Source organism: Phalacrocorax carbo, chromosome 1 (assembly GCF_963921805.1).
Source record: "Phalacrocorax carbo chromosome 1, bPhaCar2.1, whole genome shotgun sequence".
Lineage (NCBI taxonomy): Eukaryota > Metazoa > Chordata > Aves > Suliformes > Phalacrocoracidae > Phalacrocorax > Phalacrocorax carbo.
Genome location: NC_087513.1, coordinates 39,795,591 through 39,811,994, shown reverse-complemented (window position 1 = coordinate 39,811,994; position 16,404 = coordinate 39,795,591). Strand labels below are relative to the sequence as shown.

The following is a 16,404-nucleotide window of genomic DNA, read 5'->3' as shown; positions in this document are numbered from 1 at the left end:
GCACATAAAACTATGTAATAGAAGTCAAAGGAAAGGAAAAAAACCCACATTCAACACTAATATTTTAAAACTTGGGAGTTTTTATTTCTATTAAGTTCCGTTTGGATTAAATTGTTACACAGTTTACTTCATTTGCTATAAAATAGTAAAATACTCAACTAACAGAAAAGCATGGCTAAATTAAGGAAACAAAGATAAATATCTGATATTTTTGATATTTTAATTTTAAGATGTTTTTGTATGCATGGTAAAAGTTTAGTAAAACAGCATGATAAAATGTTAGTAGAACCAAGTCTCACAACTTGCTTCTCCTCCATCACCTTGCAGACAGTGGTCTCGTATTTCTTAAATACGAGAAAGTGAGACAGAACAAAACTTAACCCATTTACATCATCTTTATATTGGATAAGAACTAATATTTCCACTACACAAATGAAAAGTGGGGCAAAATCCTGGAAGAGAGCTAGTAAGTCAACAAGAGATAGGACATCAGGAATCAAGAAGGAAGACAGAACTGCTTGATAACTTCTCCTGACGAAAGGGATTAAAAAGCTGATGTCACCTTAAGAAATATGGGACTTGCTTTCTAGACAGTCATTTGCATTAGCATGCAGCAGTAGTATCCAAGTAGCACTTTAGTCGGCTGAGAAATAAGGTGCAAGAATACAATGAAGAACAGTTAACCCTTCCCCTCTTCTTGACCAGAAAAGCCATTCAGAAGAAATACTGCTACCCTGTCTAGACTGTCTAGATCTGTATAAATCTGCCACCAAACCCCTGCAGAGGTGAAATGAAGAACTCATCAGAAAGGGTAACAACATAGCTTGGAGTAATCCAGTAAGAAAGAGGCAGAGCACCAAGACATGAAGTCAAAAATCATGGCTTCTCTAATGTAATTTTTGGCCATAACATGAAAACATGCATTAATTTGACAGAGCTTTTCTTCCCAACTCAACATGAAACTGGGGGGTTGATTGTTTGCTTCTACTTTTGCAGAGAGAAGTCATGCTACACACACTGGGTTTTTAGCATAATGAAGAGAAGTCCTGAATTTTATTAATCAGTCCAATCATTCTCTCAATTACAGACTACTTTTAATAGTCTTCATACATACAGCCCATTGTTATTTTAACTATTCCATTCTATTGCTTATGCATTCTGCCTGTTTTGCTTATTACCTGCATCTCACAGGTAATAACACCTATTACCGATTTCCTACCCTGGCACCCCGCAATACCCCACTACAGTAACATTCAGATGTTGCTCTTGTTAGCCTACTGATGCTGCCCTATTTATTCTGAGAACTCACTGCTAAAAAGACCAACAGATGACAACAGCTGCAATGCAGATTAACAATGAATATATACATTTGCAGCAAAGGTTTTCAAGCTCTGGTCCATACAGCAGCCATAGTTGCAGATGCTTCTAGCAGCCTTCAGGCACAGATGCTTGCACTTAAAGCCCAGACTTAGACCTCCCCAAACGTTTTGACAAAGTGGAAACCGATCTAGACAGCAGGACACTGTTACAGTATCATTACTTTCTTTGCATTCAGCATAAAATAATGGATCAGATCTGCTGGAAGCAGGTGCCTGCAAACTTAAAAGAACAATAAAAACTGTATCTGCAAAGCAGTTTGGGGGAAAAAAAAAAATCACTCGAGTTGCAAGTAGAAAGCAAGTAGTATATGAGCATGTATGAAGTATAGGCACTGTATCTCAAGAACAACAAAGAAAGGCTATGTAATCAATAACCAGACAAGCTCATTATTTTGTCCCCAATATAGTAATAGTAATACTAATAGTAATACTTCAGAAAACCAAGAACTGCTTCAAAGGAGAGATGTGAACCAAGGCTATGAGGAAGAAATTAAACAGCTAGAGAACTGGCAGAATTAAAAATTACTCACCTAGATTTGGCCATTAATATTCCCAGCCTCTGCTGCAGCATCAGGGCTTCTGTCATACTCAAAGTGTCATGCTGTCTTGTCACAGAACTAATCATTTGACCTAGAACTGGAAGAGCACATAAAAATTTAATTATTTTTGTTTTTAAGATGCCAGTTATTAGACTAACAAAAATACACACAATTTTTTTTTTATTTTGGCAGTGTTATGTCAAGTGAGGTCTTCATGGCTAGGATGCATCTTAAGTGGAGTTTTAGACAAGAGACCGATTTCTTAGAGCTCCCCCGGCATTTCAGTGCCTAGCTGAGTCTTGGAAGGAAATAATCTGGTGTCCTTTTCTGCAGTATAGCCACTGGTGACTACTCATTCTCCACTCACTCTTCACCCAATTTAGTGTGTAGAAATGACAGGTGCGAAGCTCCCATCATCCTTAGCACACACTGAACCAAATCACAGCAGGCAAACAGAAGAACACGTACATCTTATTCTGCCTAACTCCCTCTCACTTATCCTACTGAACATATACAAATGCTGACTTGTATGGCTAACACATCACCCTTTCTCTGCTTCCCTCAGGATTCTTGCTGCATGACAGTAACTATAAATTGCTTGCTTTCCCTTCCCCCCGTCCCCCGATTACTCTGATACTGCCTATCCACTCACATGTAACACTGAAAACTCAACTACTGCTTCCATCAGGCTAACAGTTGGCAGCCTCCCTTCTCTGTTTGTAAAATTGCCAAATGAGCCCTTGATGTTTACTTTGATGTTGCTTCTTAAACTTAGGAGAAGTGCCAAATTCTCAGAAAAATAATTTTATCATTAGCCTTTCTTATCGGCCTTTCAGGCCATCTATGCAAACTTGTTTGAGACCACTGCAGCTCTGCTTTTCAATACTGCTGCAATTCTTTGTATTCATCTGCTGTCCTCTGCCTTGCACCTGGATTAGAAGCATTTTGGGAACCCAAAGCACTTTTTTGCATAGTATCAAATGTAATGCAGTCCCAAACTCATCCCAGGTCCTAGGTATCACGATAACAGTTGCAAAACACTCTTACTGTAAAGGGATCGTACAAGAGAACAGCAGAAATTCAATACTGGTAAATGCAAAATAACACACCTAGCAAAGGAGCTATGTCTGTTAAGATCAGTCATGTAGTCATGCAGTTCAGTGAAAACACTAACTCAACAGGTATCGTAAAGCAAATGAAGCAGAATTGTTTTGAGAGAGCTAAAAGAGCCAAAACAAAAATACAATTCTCTTGTACAAATCCACAGTGCACCCACAGATGCAGTAATGTATGTAATCATGCCTCCCCCTGTCCAAGAAGACAGAGTAAAACCAGAAACATGTTACTTGGACCGCTCAGCCTGGCAAAAAGGGACCACACAGGACAGAAAAGATGAGTACAGAATTATACGTGACATGGAAAAGATAAAAAAAAGCACAACTATTTTCCAAATGCAAGCATTAGGGAGCAGTAGCTGACGTTACTAAGGGGCAGGTTCAAAAAAAACTACACAAAAGTACTTTTTGCACATGGTATGTAGCTAAACTTTGTGATCCACAATGTCTTGTGGGAATGAGTTCCAAAAACAAATATTCAGAAAGTAATTGGACGAATGCAAGCTCCATGACGAGCTTTTAAACTCAAGGATGTCACGTGTGGCTCAAAAAGACTCTGAGCTGCAGATTATTTAGAAAGCTCTTAGTGAATTACCATAAAATGCTCCTTCTTACTATTCCCTTCCCTATATATTTGCTATTGGCTGTCAGAATTCACTGTTTACTGTCAGAAACATGATACTGGACAAATTGATACTTCAAGTCTGACCCCAAAAAGCCATTCTAGTTAGCACAAAAGGGTGACATGGGCTCAGCACATGGACATGCACTGTTGTAAGACATTAAAAAAATAAATAGTTAACAATTTGTATTTAACTTGAAACTAAAATCTAGATTTCACAAAGGTACAGAAGGATAAACTTATTGAACTGCTTGACAGATATGCATATTTGCATACACATACTAAACAAAGATTCTCTGTTGTGCATAAGTGGTATTTAGGATCAGGAACTTGCAGCAAGTCACATACCTTTCCTGTAATTTATTTGCCCTTTAGCCATAAGCTTTCTTGATATTGGACAAAGCTGTACACAGTTGGAATCAAGACCTATCCCTCTGCAACACACGTAAGGCTTGGTTCTGTGATGGCCCTACCCAATCTAGCTGCTATTATTTAACTATGTCTTTTGATCAGGTTAGATTTTTGTTGGCTTAGCACACCAAACCAGATCAGCAGAGAGTCTAGTAAGTGCCAGAGCCAGCTGGGGACAGAGTCACAGTCTTAGTCACCCCTGCCCAGTTTTAAGAAAACTCAGCCCCTTTGCTAATTGCTGGGGTTTACTTAGTTTACCAAATTCTCTGCTAAAATCTTCAGGACAGGAGAAAGGAAAGAGGGAGCAGAAAGCTTGACCCACTCACTCTGGTGGAATCCTACAGGGTAGTCAACTAGAAAAAATAATAAAATTATAAATTTTCACAGGCAAGCTACACTAATGCAGGTGTGTTTGCACTGGTATTTACCCTGATATTTTTCTAGCAGAGTTCTAAAGCCTTCACATGGTTTGGCTACCTAAAGCAGACTAGCCTGTTTCAGTTACCTAAGAATGATTCTTAAATGATCTAAACAGAGTTTTTAATGGATAAAAGAAAGCACACAAATTTACAGCACCTAACTGCTTTTAAATGCAAAGCAATAACAAAATTCTCCAGCCAGTTGTTTCCAATTACAAGTTGGCTATTTACTCTGTTTGGGATTTTCTTAAATCTTCCCAGAATGCAAAATATTTACCCAAATTTAAACATACAAGGAGAAGTAGACATTTTCACAGTCATAACCCTAAAAGTTAATCTTTTCAGTTATGTCTACAATGTCAAATTTAGGAGCTGTAATTTCCCGTTCATGAAGCATCAGTGGTGGTTGGGTGCAGTCATGCAAGGAGGGGGAAGGGGATGGAGGGTATTTGCTGCTTCTGCCTAACACATTCATTACTGCACTGCAAGATAAAAATTCCAGGCAAGAAAAAACAGGACCAGCACTTATCTAAAACTTGTTAACAGGAGTGAAAGTTAGGAACTGCTATAACTTCAGTAATATTCATTATTTGGCTTTGTAAAGTAAAACATGTCTCTTTCCATCATAGACTAAGCAGTGGCAACAAGTTACACTAATCCCTCAAAAGCCAAGGAAGACAAGGCATCAGTGTAAAAGTAGAGAGCTTTTGACCACAACTTCAACAAAAAAGAAAAAAAAAAGTAACATTTGGAATTCTGCAGTCTCCCTGGGTTGGGAATGATCTGAACAATGCATACGTTGCCCATGTGTAAGATAGGCCACATGGCCAAGCTGTAGTCGTACTCCTTTCGCTCATGATACCTGGTCACCCCATTAAAGACAGCTCATGGTTGCAAAACCAATCTAAAAACTGTCATGAACTTAGTTCTGCATGCTCTGGCTGCAGAATCAAACATTAACTCTGAGGGATATTCTCTGTATGCATTAATTCCTAGCACACACCTTTTACAAATCAGGCAAGAAAACACCCCAAAACCGTAGCACGCCTCAGAAGAGGTAGGGAGAAGCAAAGGTGTCTTGTCTGTGAACCAATCTTTTGCATGTATTTTTTTCAAATGAAAAAAGTGGCCTTTCAAACCACTAGCTGCCACAGCGCTAGACCCTCTGTATGTCTTGCTCTCAGACCTACAAACAGAGAGCAGAAAACATAACTGAAGTGCATTAACATAATTTTAAGGCATTTCATACCACAAAATGGTAGTTTAAAAAAAAACCAAACCCCAAAAAACACAAAAACTAGGGTTTTTCCTCCTTCAGAAATTTTAATATCTAGAAAGCCCAATGAATACAAATTAATACAATGCAGTAACTGGAGAAAGGTGTCTGTGTACAGGTTATTAGTGCTCAGACTGACAAGCACTTGAACCTATTCATTCACAGGTTATCAAGCATATTATCAAGCACTTAATATTTTGATCACAGCTAAACTTATACTGTCATTTTTGCCTATAACATTCTAAATCACCCAATTTAGAAAACTACATCCACTTTTAAATTTGAAGTGTCAGCATCAACCATTTTCAAAGACTGTTCCTTGGTTGACCTATACAATTTTAAAAAACAAAACAAACAAACTACATAATCCCAACCACTACAACATCAAACTCCTCTGCATTTTTATTTCCTCCTCTTACTTAAACTATTTGCTTAAAAAGGTAAAAAGAAGTACTATCAAACTGTCTATGTTTAACAAATTTCTGTGGAAATAAGCAGTTATAATAAAAAACACACCCACAGAAATGCTGCGAGTTTTGGAGGTATATTAAAGTAGCAAATTCATTGACGGATACAGCAAAATCAGGAGTAATTCACCTTTTTCATTCATTTCTTTAAACAAAAAACTTGAAACTGCCTGGCACTTCATATTTCTTTTGTCTTCAATAACAACACAGGGATGTAACCTTCATAGTTTAACCTCTGCCACTTCCTAAAATACATTTCTCCAAATGGGGTTCCATAACCATTGTAAAGTGTTAGCCATGGTTTACCTACACTTGAAACATGTTAGCTGCTGGGCTTTACACCAGCACTGAAATAAATCATTACAATTCAGAAAGCTCAAAAATTAAATCCATTTAAGATTTTTTTTCAGCTGCATCAGCACTATAATACTTGAGTATTTCAGAACTACAGAACTGGGTTCTCACAGCTCTTTACTATCAAAGAATGAACAAGAAGACTACATTCAATTTGAAGTTTTATTAACACACTCTTTATATGCAAGTTATAAGAAAGGTTTCAACACCTGCTTCTTTCTTAACTTCAGGATTAATGCTCATATCAATCAAGTAAACAGAGAAATGGAAATTAGTTGTACTTGACAGCTTCAGGAGAAATCCTTAAGTTTTTTAAATGGAAAAGCCTACTTTTTTTTTTTTTAATACTTGGGAGAAGAGTGGAGGGAACAGACAATGTAGTGGTTGCACATGTACCAAGGCTAGGATGGTTTCAGTATCGTAGCTGCCTTCTGTGAAATAAACTCACGTTATTGCCTAGGGGACAGTCAGATTGACAAACATTTATTTATTTTTAAAAAACAAGTTCTCTGATATTTTCAAATTCACTTTTTCATATTATTGTTTAGCTGCAGAGTTTTGTTTGCTAGCTCTTTTCAATGTAGTGTTCCCCGATCATAATAGTAACAAAGCAGGAGACTCACCATTTTGTTTCCTCCCCATTTTGGGGTCCTCTTTAAAAGTTAAAGCTGTTTAGGAACATGAGATAAATGGACGAAAAGATGACTGTTACTTTTTAAAAAAAGTATTCTGCTAAAGTCAGTGTTTGTGGGAGTAAGAAAATTTAAAACTGGATTGGATGTTTTATTCCTAAGTTCTTAAAACTTTGAAAGAACAGACTCTACAGGCTATTTCAAACTCAAATTGTGCCATATTTCAATTTACATGTACCATGAAAAGACACTTTACCACAAAAGGAAAAATTTAATTCACACATGACTCTCCATCCTAGGCTTATCAATGTTGGGCACGTTTCATCATTAAGTACTCCCATCTCATGAACAACTGGCAATAGCCCACACGAAGAAACACAGAAGTTTACTTGAATACCTAACAAAAATGGTATCTTTCACAGAAACCATGACCCTACACAGGTTATTATATCTGCCAAGTGGAGCACATTTGGCTGAGAGCCAAAATTCATCATTCTGTTTGGTTGTAATAGCAGTAGGGATCAGACCTTGCAGGAAAATCACGAGGCTCCTGGGAAGTCTTCCTGAAACCTTCACAATTGCCTTGTTGTGGACCTAAACTATATGCCAGATTAGAGCCCCACAGAGACTGACCTCTTTCCATTTACCATGTAAGAAACAGAGTTCAAATTTTGGTTGTCTAAATTGCATCTAAACTAGACACTAGGAGGAAGCATCACAAGTGATTTGCTAGGCAACTGAACACATTGAAATAGCAAAAGCTACCTTTGCTAATCTCCTCTCAAAGTTCAAAATTCGTGGCCCCCAAGTGTTGGGATGTTTATATTTATACAGAGATTCAGAGAAGAAGCATCCCCAGTTCAGAGAGGGTATTGCAGTGACCATCAGTATCCTGCCTGGCACGTGCTGCAAGACTACCAAACATTTACAGACACAAACCACTCTGCAACTTACTTTTTATCTCTCTCCCTGTCCCTCATTTTTCCCTAGAAACTTTTTACAGAATGATATTAAATATAAATTGATTCATTTCAGATGTGACATCCTTTATGTTTCATCATTTCCACCCTTGCATATCATGTTAAATATTGCTTGATATTTGATTACAACTGGTATATTTAAATTTGTTTAACAGTGAATTTTCACCCTGCCAAAATATAAGCAGCAATGACGGGATGCAATTTATAAAGCAGCCTATTTTTCTAGATCCTTCATGAATACTGAGGACACATATGTCAAAGGGAAAGCATGCTTTAAGAGATACTGCATGAATTGTGGATTAAATCCTCTATTTAAAAATCTACCCCAAACAATGGCAAAATTTGCATTACCTTTACCAGCCTTAAATCTTCTTATAACAGAACCTGAAGCTACACACTCGATTCCCTTGAACACTAGTAAATCCACTCAGTTTCTGTACTCTTATTTTTCTGTTTGCCTTATGATGAGCCACACAGCATAGAACCTGCCCCTCCCTGAAGCTCATTCCAATACATCTTTCTCCTCTTTTAAACTCTCACAGTTGGAAATACTTGAAGAAAGTACAGCCAAATCCTTACAGATACATGATGATAAGTGATTTTCTCAGCTCAGAGTTTTTGAGCACTGTTCATGCTAATGGTCATTCTACAGCATGAAATAATTTCACCTGGGTACCATCACCTTAGAGATTAAGTACAAACTGAGAGTATAAATCTGAGCATTTCAGGTTATACACGTAAAAATTGTCTGTAACTCATCACATTCTCTCCTTGTTTACCAGAGTTGTCACTACAGCAAAGCAGCTTTAATTCTTCCACACAAATGAAATTTTGGATGAAAGTGGAAGTCCTACAGGCATTTGAGACAGCAAACAGACTAATAAATAGAGGAACCAGCTTATCATGTTAAAAAAAAAAATGTTACTGAGTAAACAATGATTGTTTTATTGCCGTGTTATTCATTCCAGAAGATAGGTGAAGACGGCTGAAATTGTACTGCAATTAGTCCTCTGAGTTTTGCTGGTAGCTGAATACTGCCCACTTTGTAGCTGGCTAATACAACGGATTAAATGGATAAACTATTTATCTGATGTGGCAAATCCTGCGTCATCAGAGTCGTGATGTAATCCATGGTGGCAAATTCTATATTATTTAAGAATCCTGGTATCCTACTTAGGACTTAAAATAGGCCATACTTTGACCTTCTATTTATTTTGGCTAGCATATTTTCACTACTATGAAGCCAAGTTCTTTCAACTGGAAAACAAAAATTAAGGTTTCTGGAACATGGGACTCCCACGTACCAGACCTCACATGCACATAAGAGATATAGCACCAAAATACAGCATTTGCCCTGAACTAGTCATTACTGAGTATGGTCAGCTCCAAGAGCCTCATTCCTCCAATGGTCACAAAAAGGATCTCTCCGCTTTATAATTACTTGGGGAAAAAAAAAAATATTTCTGTACATCAGCAAAGACTGAGTAATTCACTTTAATGTTTGGAGACAGAACAGACATAAGAGGTACCAAAGCTGGAATGTTATCCATGGAAGCACAGGGATGTAAAGGGATACTAGTGTTCAGCAGAGCAGGAAGAAACCCCTGAGAAATACAGCAAAAAGCCTGCCCACACGTGCCACCATCCTTCAAATCAACTCCTCTTCTTTCAGGTGTCCTGGAAGACCCTTTTCCTGCCCAGTCCCTCAAACAACAACATAACAACAATTCCCCCCCAAACAGCAAATGCATTTTGGGGAGATGGCATTTTAATAGTAAAGCAAGCTGAACTAAGGTCAGCCATAATCCTTGCCCTTCATCCACTTGGCAACAATTACTCAGAAAATTAATATTGAAGGTGCCTAAGTATTAGAAGAATGAAAAAGCAGCAGTGCTAACAAACCATAACAGAGTTAAAAACTACAATGAAGGAGATCCAAGAAGAAACTAAACATGCTGAGAAAGTCTAGCGCCGCTGGCTGCAATTATGGAAAACAAACTATGAATGGTAGAGGTGAAGTTGCAGAATCTAGTTTCTAACTTCGCTTATGCTAACAGGTGGAGTTTTACCTCAAGATTTTTATTAAATGAGCATGTTGTCAGACTGATGATTAAAATGCAGTAATAAATGTATGCTCCTTTTCTCTCTTCAGCGCTTTCCAAAGGCCAAAAAAAAAAACCAAACCCAACAAAACCAAAACACAAAACCCAAGCTAAACTGTAAAGCCTTCTGGCTCCTATGAAAACAAAATCACTGCAACCACACACAAGCTTGCCGTTTCGGCACACCGCCCTCAGAGCCCTCTTTGAACACGCGGCAAGGAGGCTGATGCAGGATCGCACCTCGAACTCGCCCTCTCAGCAGCATTCCTCTGCCAGCACCTCCTGCTGCTGCCAACTGCCTGCTCCTCAAACTCACAGGAGGCTTTCTTTTCTTCCCTCCTTTTTAACACCCAGATCCTCACAACTCCATCCGTTTTGCTGTGTATATTTCAGTACATTTGGATTCAAAGTGATCAGCAACTTTTTACTTCTTTCCCCTTACCCCACCCCGCCTTGGTGCTATATAAAAATACCCAATACCATTTAAAAAAAAAACAAACCCAAACCATAAAGAAAAGCAAATTAGGAGCCTTGTTGGTTTGTTTAAAATCAAGACTGCCAACTGATCTTGAAGAGTCATTCTGTAAAATTTTGAAATGGCATGTTAGTATTAAATTAATTCTCCACGGTTCTCCTTAGAAGCGACCATTTTAGCTAAATACTCAAATTTAGGTAAGTTAGTTAAACATTTGTTGGAACACTGTTCAATGGTAATTCCTTTAAAAAAATGCTCATTCTGACAGAAAAGCTCTTATGTTCACCACAATTACAGCAGAAACAAAGATTAAAGGCCAGCTCAAATGGCTGAGTTAGACAAGCAGAGAGAACTGCAGCAGGCAGCAATGTTGTGCTAACAAATACTTCATGATGTTTAAGACTGATTTATCTGACACTGATCCTACACCTCTCCACTTTGCTCTAGCATGACATTTTAAGATCCACGTTCCCTTATCCTGAGGTGTGGCACCCCATATTTTGGCCTATTCTAATGGAATATAAAAGGTATTCATACATTTCATCCAGGTATTCGGCTGATAAAACTGTTCTATTCAATAGCTGCACACTACTTATACGCGGTGTTAAATGGAGTTTCAAATCTTCACCTCAGTACATTTTGAAAGGTCTAGGTCTTTAATGAACATGCATCTTGATCAGGAGCACACAAGCTGTTTGCTCCACCATCCCCATTAATCCTTCTGAGGATGTGGGACAACATTCCTTGTTCTATTCTTTAATCGCTCTCCAAAAACCGATCCTCTTACTCTAAACTTCAAGAGAAACAAGACTTATATTTTACTTGGTATCATTTTTAAAACAACTTACACACATGCAAATATTTTTCAATTTCTTAATAAAACAATTTCTCCAGATCCACATCACCATATTGTTTTCTGTGAATGTCTGCCAGATTAACTACTTCGTTTTAAAAGAAACAGCCAGAACACCAAACTCCAAACCGCAGCATTACATTAAACAAGCAAGCACTACTAAATTATTTTATTCTTGGAAATTCTGAATCTTTTTCTCCAAGGAAAAGCATATACAAAAAGCATCATTTTTACACAACAACAAAACAGCAGAGACAGGGCTGAAGTTTCAAGCATCACTGCTATAGAAATGCTTTTTGGATACAGGATCAAGGAGAGACAAGGAGTTGGGAAAATAAAGTAGAAGGCTACAACAATTAAGTCAAGTAATGGGGCTGAAAAGGAAGAGAGTCTCTAACTTAATTCTTGAGAAGGATGCCTGGCTTGAAACTGTTTAAATAGTGAGTCAGCTCTCCAATATTTAACCACAAATGCCTCCTAAAACTTGAGGCCCGCAGCTCTTGCCAAGTCTTCAAAGACAGCAAAGTGCCAAATTTTGTAATTAAGTAAATGGCATTGAGTTTATATTATGTAATATATTAATCTCTGAAATACTGTTCATTCAAACATTTCAGGAAAGGTTACGTTTTGCTTTTATGTTTTTGGCATGTTTTGCACAGTCTTCTAATACAATAATAGAAACACCACCGAAAAGCCTGCAAGGTCTTTCTTACCAAAATATTAGCAGATTCAGTGAAAACTAAGAGCATGCCACTGTGTTTTATAAAAATAAATGAATAGGTAAATACCATTTCAGTACATATTCTTAATATGTGCTCTCCTCTATCCATCTATCCATTGGTTCTTCTTTCAGCATCAGCAAGTTCTTAGCACTTGCATACAAGGAGCCTGGCCTTACCTGAACATGTGGCTTTTATACATGGTTTTTGTTTCTTGGAAAACCGACAATCCCATCCTCCCAAGATATCATTAAATCTGGGGGTTTAAAAACAAGTTTGTCTTCTGTATTTACTATTTCTCCCTTTTCTGCACAGAACTCTTCATCATATTTGAAAGACCCCTGATTTTCTCAGTTCTGTTTACATGCTTCCTCGTGTACTTCCTGTACATTTTTGCTTCCCACTTTAAGGAGGAATTCTAATAATCGTTTAACTTTACCTCCCTCATGACCCTAGCTCATTGTATAAAATTGGAAGATTAACAATAGCTAGTTACTACTCTAAATCGAAACTATGTAGACTCTTCACTGGTAGATGATGAGAAGTAAGATCCACAGTCTTAAGGTACCTTTAATCACCGCTGAACTGCATCTGCCAAAAAGCAGGTTAAAGTTTTTTTCTTCGCATTTGCAATGAAAAACAGTGTAAGCACATACAGTTAATGTGGCTGATTTGTTAAACCTGACTGTGTAGATGCCTGTCTGTGCTTTGGGTTACCCCAACTGATTAAAATTCTGATTATTAGGATCTGCCCAGCAGATTTAAGTAAAACCCAAGTATAATCATATTTGTGCGTCCAAGCAGCCATTTTCTTTTTCTCACTGCTGAATCTTTTACAGTCAACTTCTATACCATTAAATAACTTCTCATCCCCCCCTACATCATCATCTTTAGTTTCGATTACTCCTGTTAGTGATTTAACACATTCCCCATTAGTCTAGCTGATCCATGCCCTAAAAAGTATTTTCCTATTTGAAATGGAAGTTACCAAAACCTATAGCTTGATCTACCTGTACAATGGAGAGCAAAGTTCCATTAATAAAAAAATATTTTCTTAGTGCTTTACAACACAGCTAAAAGGTCTGTTTCCATGTATTACATTTCCATTTTTTTAAAAACCTCCTTTTAGGGTCTTCTAAAATGTCTCCTTCGGGAACACGACTGAAATGCTGCAGAAATTTCTGTAGCAACCCAGTTCTCTCAATATAGAGCCCTAAAAAGCTTTATTCTGTTGGGTGACTATTATACCACAGTATGTAACTGCTGTTCAATGTTAACATCACACAGCATTTTCTTTCAGCAAAGAACAAACATACCTTTCTAAAGAATCCCTAATGAATTGCCCACTTTGTATAAATCCCTTCCTAGTATCGTGAAGATCTGTAAAAGTAGTATTAGAAGGATATTCAGTACGAATGGAAATGTGGGTGTTTGCGTGAGCGTGTCAGTGTCTACACACCAGAACAAGCAGCAGAACAAGGATTAAAGCTTAGCTTGTCCCAATATGAAAGAGCACCGTTCCCACAACGGTTGTCCCAGCAGTAAGTGTTGTCCTCTGATCAGACCACAGCACAGACAACTTGCCAGTGGAAAAGCCTGCAGGCTAACACAAGGAGGATGGCACTGAGGTTGCATCATGTTGCATGTATCATTCCTTTTTCTGTCAGCCCATCCTCAGACTACTGACATATATTTAGTACGTATATTAAAAAAAAAAATGAAGTGAAAACCAGACAATGAACAGCTGCCAGTCCTAACATTTATGGAAGCTGAACATTGAGACAACCACACCACAACGCCATGAAAAGATATAAAAGATCATCCAAAAATTAGTTTGGCATTACCAGTCAAGAGGCACCTCAGAGATGTCATGAGGATTTGACAGCTTTTTTTCTTGTCCTGTGTCACTCACAAGGGATCCTGGCTAAACCACTTGGGCACAAGGCTTGAGCAAGTGGACAAAGGAGTGCAAGCAAATGAGGTCTGTCAGAGAACAAGCATCAAGTAACTTAAGAGATCAGAGAAACAAATACCACCTTGCTCTTCCCCTGGATCTTGACTGAATTTTGTTATACCGCTCCTCCTAAAAAGTTGAACTGATTTTATTTGTAATTAATGTTGTAAAATAGTTGTTGCAAAACTGGTGGTTTCATTACAAAGCTAGCTTGAGTAACCATTTGCTCTCTCTTACATTTCAAAATAATGGATTGTAACGTAACAACTCACACATGGCTTGCAAACCCAGCCACATTTTAAAATTCCTCAGTACTATCAGTTATGGACCTCATGATTTCCTGCTATTTACTTTTTTTTCCCCCCTGGGACACCTTTCTAAAAATCTCTATTATAAGCTATACCTTTATTACCTGGAAGAGTATTATCTGGGGTGAGATGATTTGAGATGGTGGGAAAGGAAAAAGAAATCTGTTTTATTCATCTTTTTGTAAGACTTAACTCTTCCCAAGACATTATTGAAGGTTCCTCTTCAGGCATTTTATTGTCCCAAATTTGTAGTTTGAAAGACTGTTTGTACAGTGAAGGTGCCCATTTTGAAGAACAGAAGCTTACAATAAAATTAAGCTTTCCTCACAAAAAAATATACTTTTATTAAAACAAGTCCTTCAGTTAGATTCCTTCCATTAACAACTTTGACTAGGTGTCATTTGGAAAATAATTTCTGTGGAAGGTTTTCAGGATTAAACTATTGGCTTTGTGTGTCACATGACATTTATAAGCATTGGTATCTTCAACTACAGAGAAAAGTCATATTCACCTTATTGTACTGGAATTATTACCTATTATCTTAAGCAGATAATCTTTAAGGATAAAAATAACCTGTTTGGATTCTCATCTTGATAGCACGCTCACGTTCTCTAATCAACAACTATGGTACCTGAATATGTTCAGCACATGCTCTCACACAGCGTCATCCCCAAGATTTGGATTCATCAATACATGTGAAGACTCACCCACCATCCTCTCTGAGTGAGCAAAAGAGTGACACAACTCCATTTAAAAAAATCCTAAATGAAAGGCCTAAGTGCACTGAACTTTCCTGGTGCTGGGACAGTAGCCTTTAGTTTCAACCTCAAAAGCCTCACACAGCTCCACCTCTCCTTGGCTATGGGGAATTCTAAGTACCATACAGTGTCAAATATTACCTGATATGCTGTAGCTCTCAAAGCCTACATATAGATTTTTTTGTTTCTTTACCAACTGCATTTAGTGGTAATCTCTACATATGAGTTCACGCTGGCTTTATGATTCTGTGTTATTTTACAAGTGAATCTTACATGCTGCAAACTTCTGCAACTTCTAGATATTAAGAATGAGGTCGACGTAGTTTAAAATAGCACACTAAAACTTCAAACACTATTGCATATAGAAAACAAGCTGACCTGGTTTATAGCTAGCATGGACAAGCTGGTCTTTGCCCATTCATTTTGCTAGCATCTGATAGCTATATTGAATGCACATTTTCTCTTGTAAAGGATTAATTCTAGAGACTACTGAAAATGCCAAGACTTTATTACCATTACTAGCCATAACTACATCAAAGCAGCACCCATAGTACCCTTTGAAAATGGTATCAATTCCACAACAGGGTCTTGTCTTTACTTGGGACTAAAGCCTCCAAAACTTACCCTCCACAGCTCCAAAATTACCTTTTTTTTTTTTTTCTCCTGAACTACCACAGTGGAAGACACATACATTGAAGGCTGGCGTGGGGGAACACACACCAACCAGCATGTGTGCTCCTAGGGTACACTAGATTAACTCTTCATATTTATATTATACCCTTTCACCAATAACACTACCCAAACAGATCACACCCTCATTATGTGCCAGCTGTACTATTTACTGGATGCTGAAGTAGTACCACTTGGTAGAGTACATTAGCTTAAAAGGTACAAACAGTAGCTCTTCTGTTACATTTTTTTATTATTGAACTTCAAAAAGGCCTTGCAAACAAGAAGCCAAACTAAACATACTACTGATGCTCTGAAAGCCCTGCAGATCTACACTGGAGTTGCCAATTCTGAATTATTCTTGACATTTAA

General features: G+C 37.7%; 1 protein-coding gene across 1 annotated transcript in view; it reads right to left on the bottom strand.

The window, feature by feature from the left end:
* The window catches only part of FRS2 (fibroblast growth factor receptor substrate 2), a 59,279-nt gene that overhangs the window by 16,149 nt on the left and 26,726 nt on the right, over positions 1-16,404 (bottom strand). Inside the window, exon 2 of the mRNA XM_064449357.1 lies at positions 1,910-2,015. The gene's annotated coding sequence lies outside the window, so the exon portion shown is untranslated. The remainder of the gene's footprint in view (positions 1-1,909; positions 2,016-16,404) is intronic.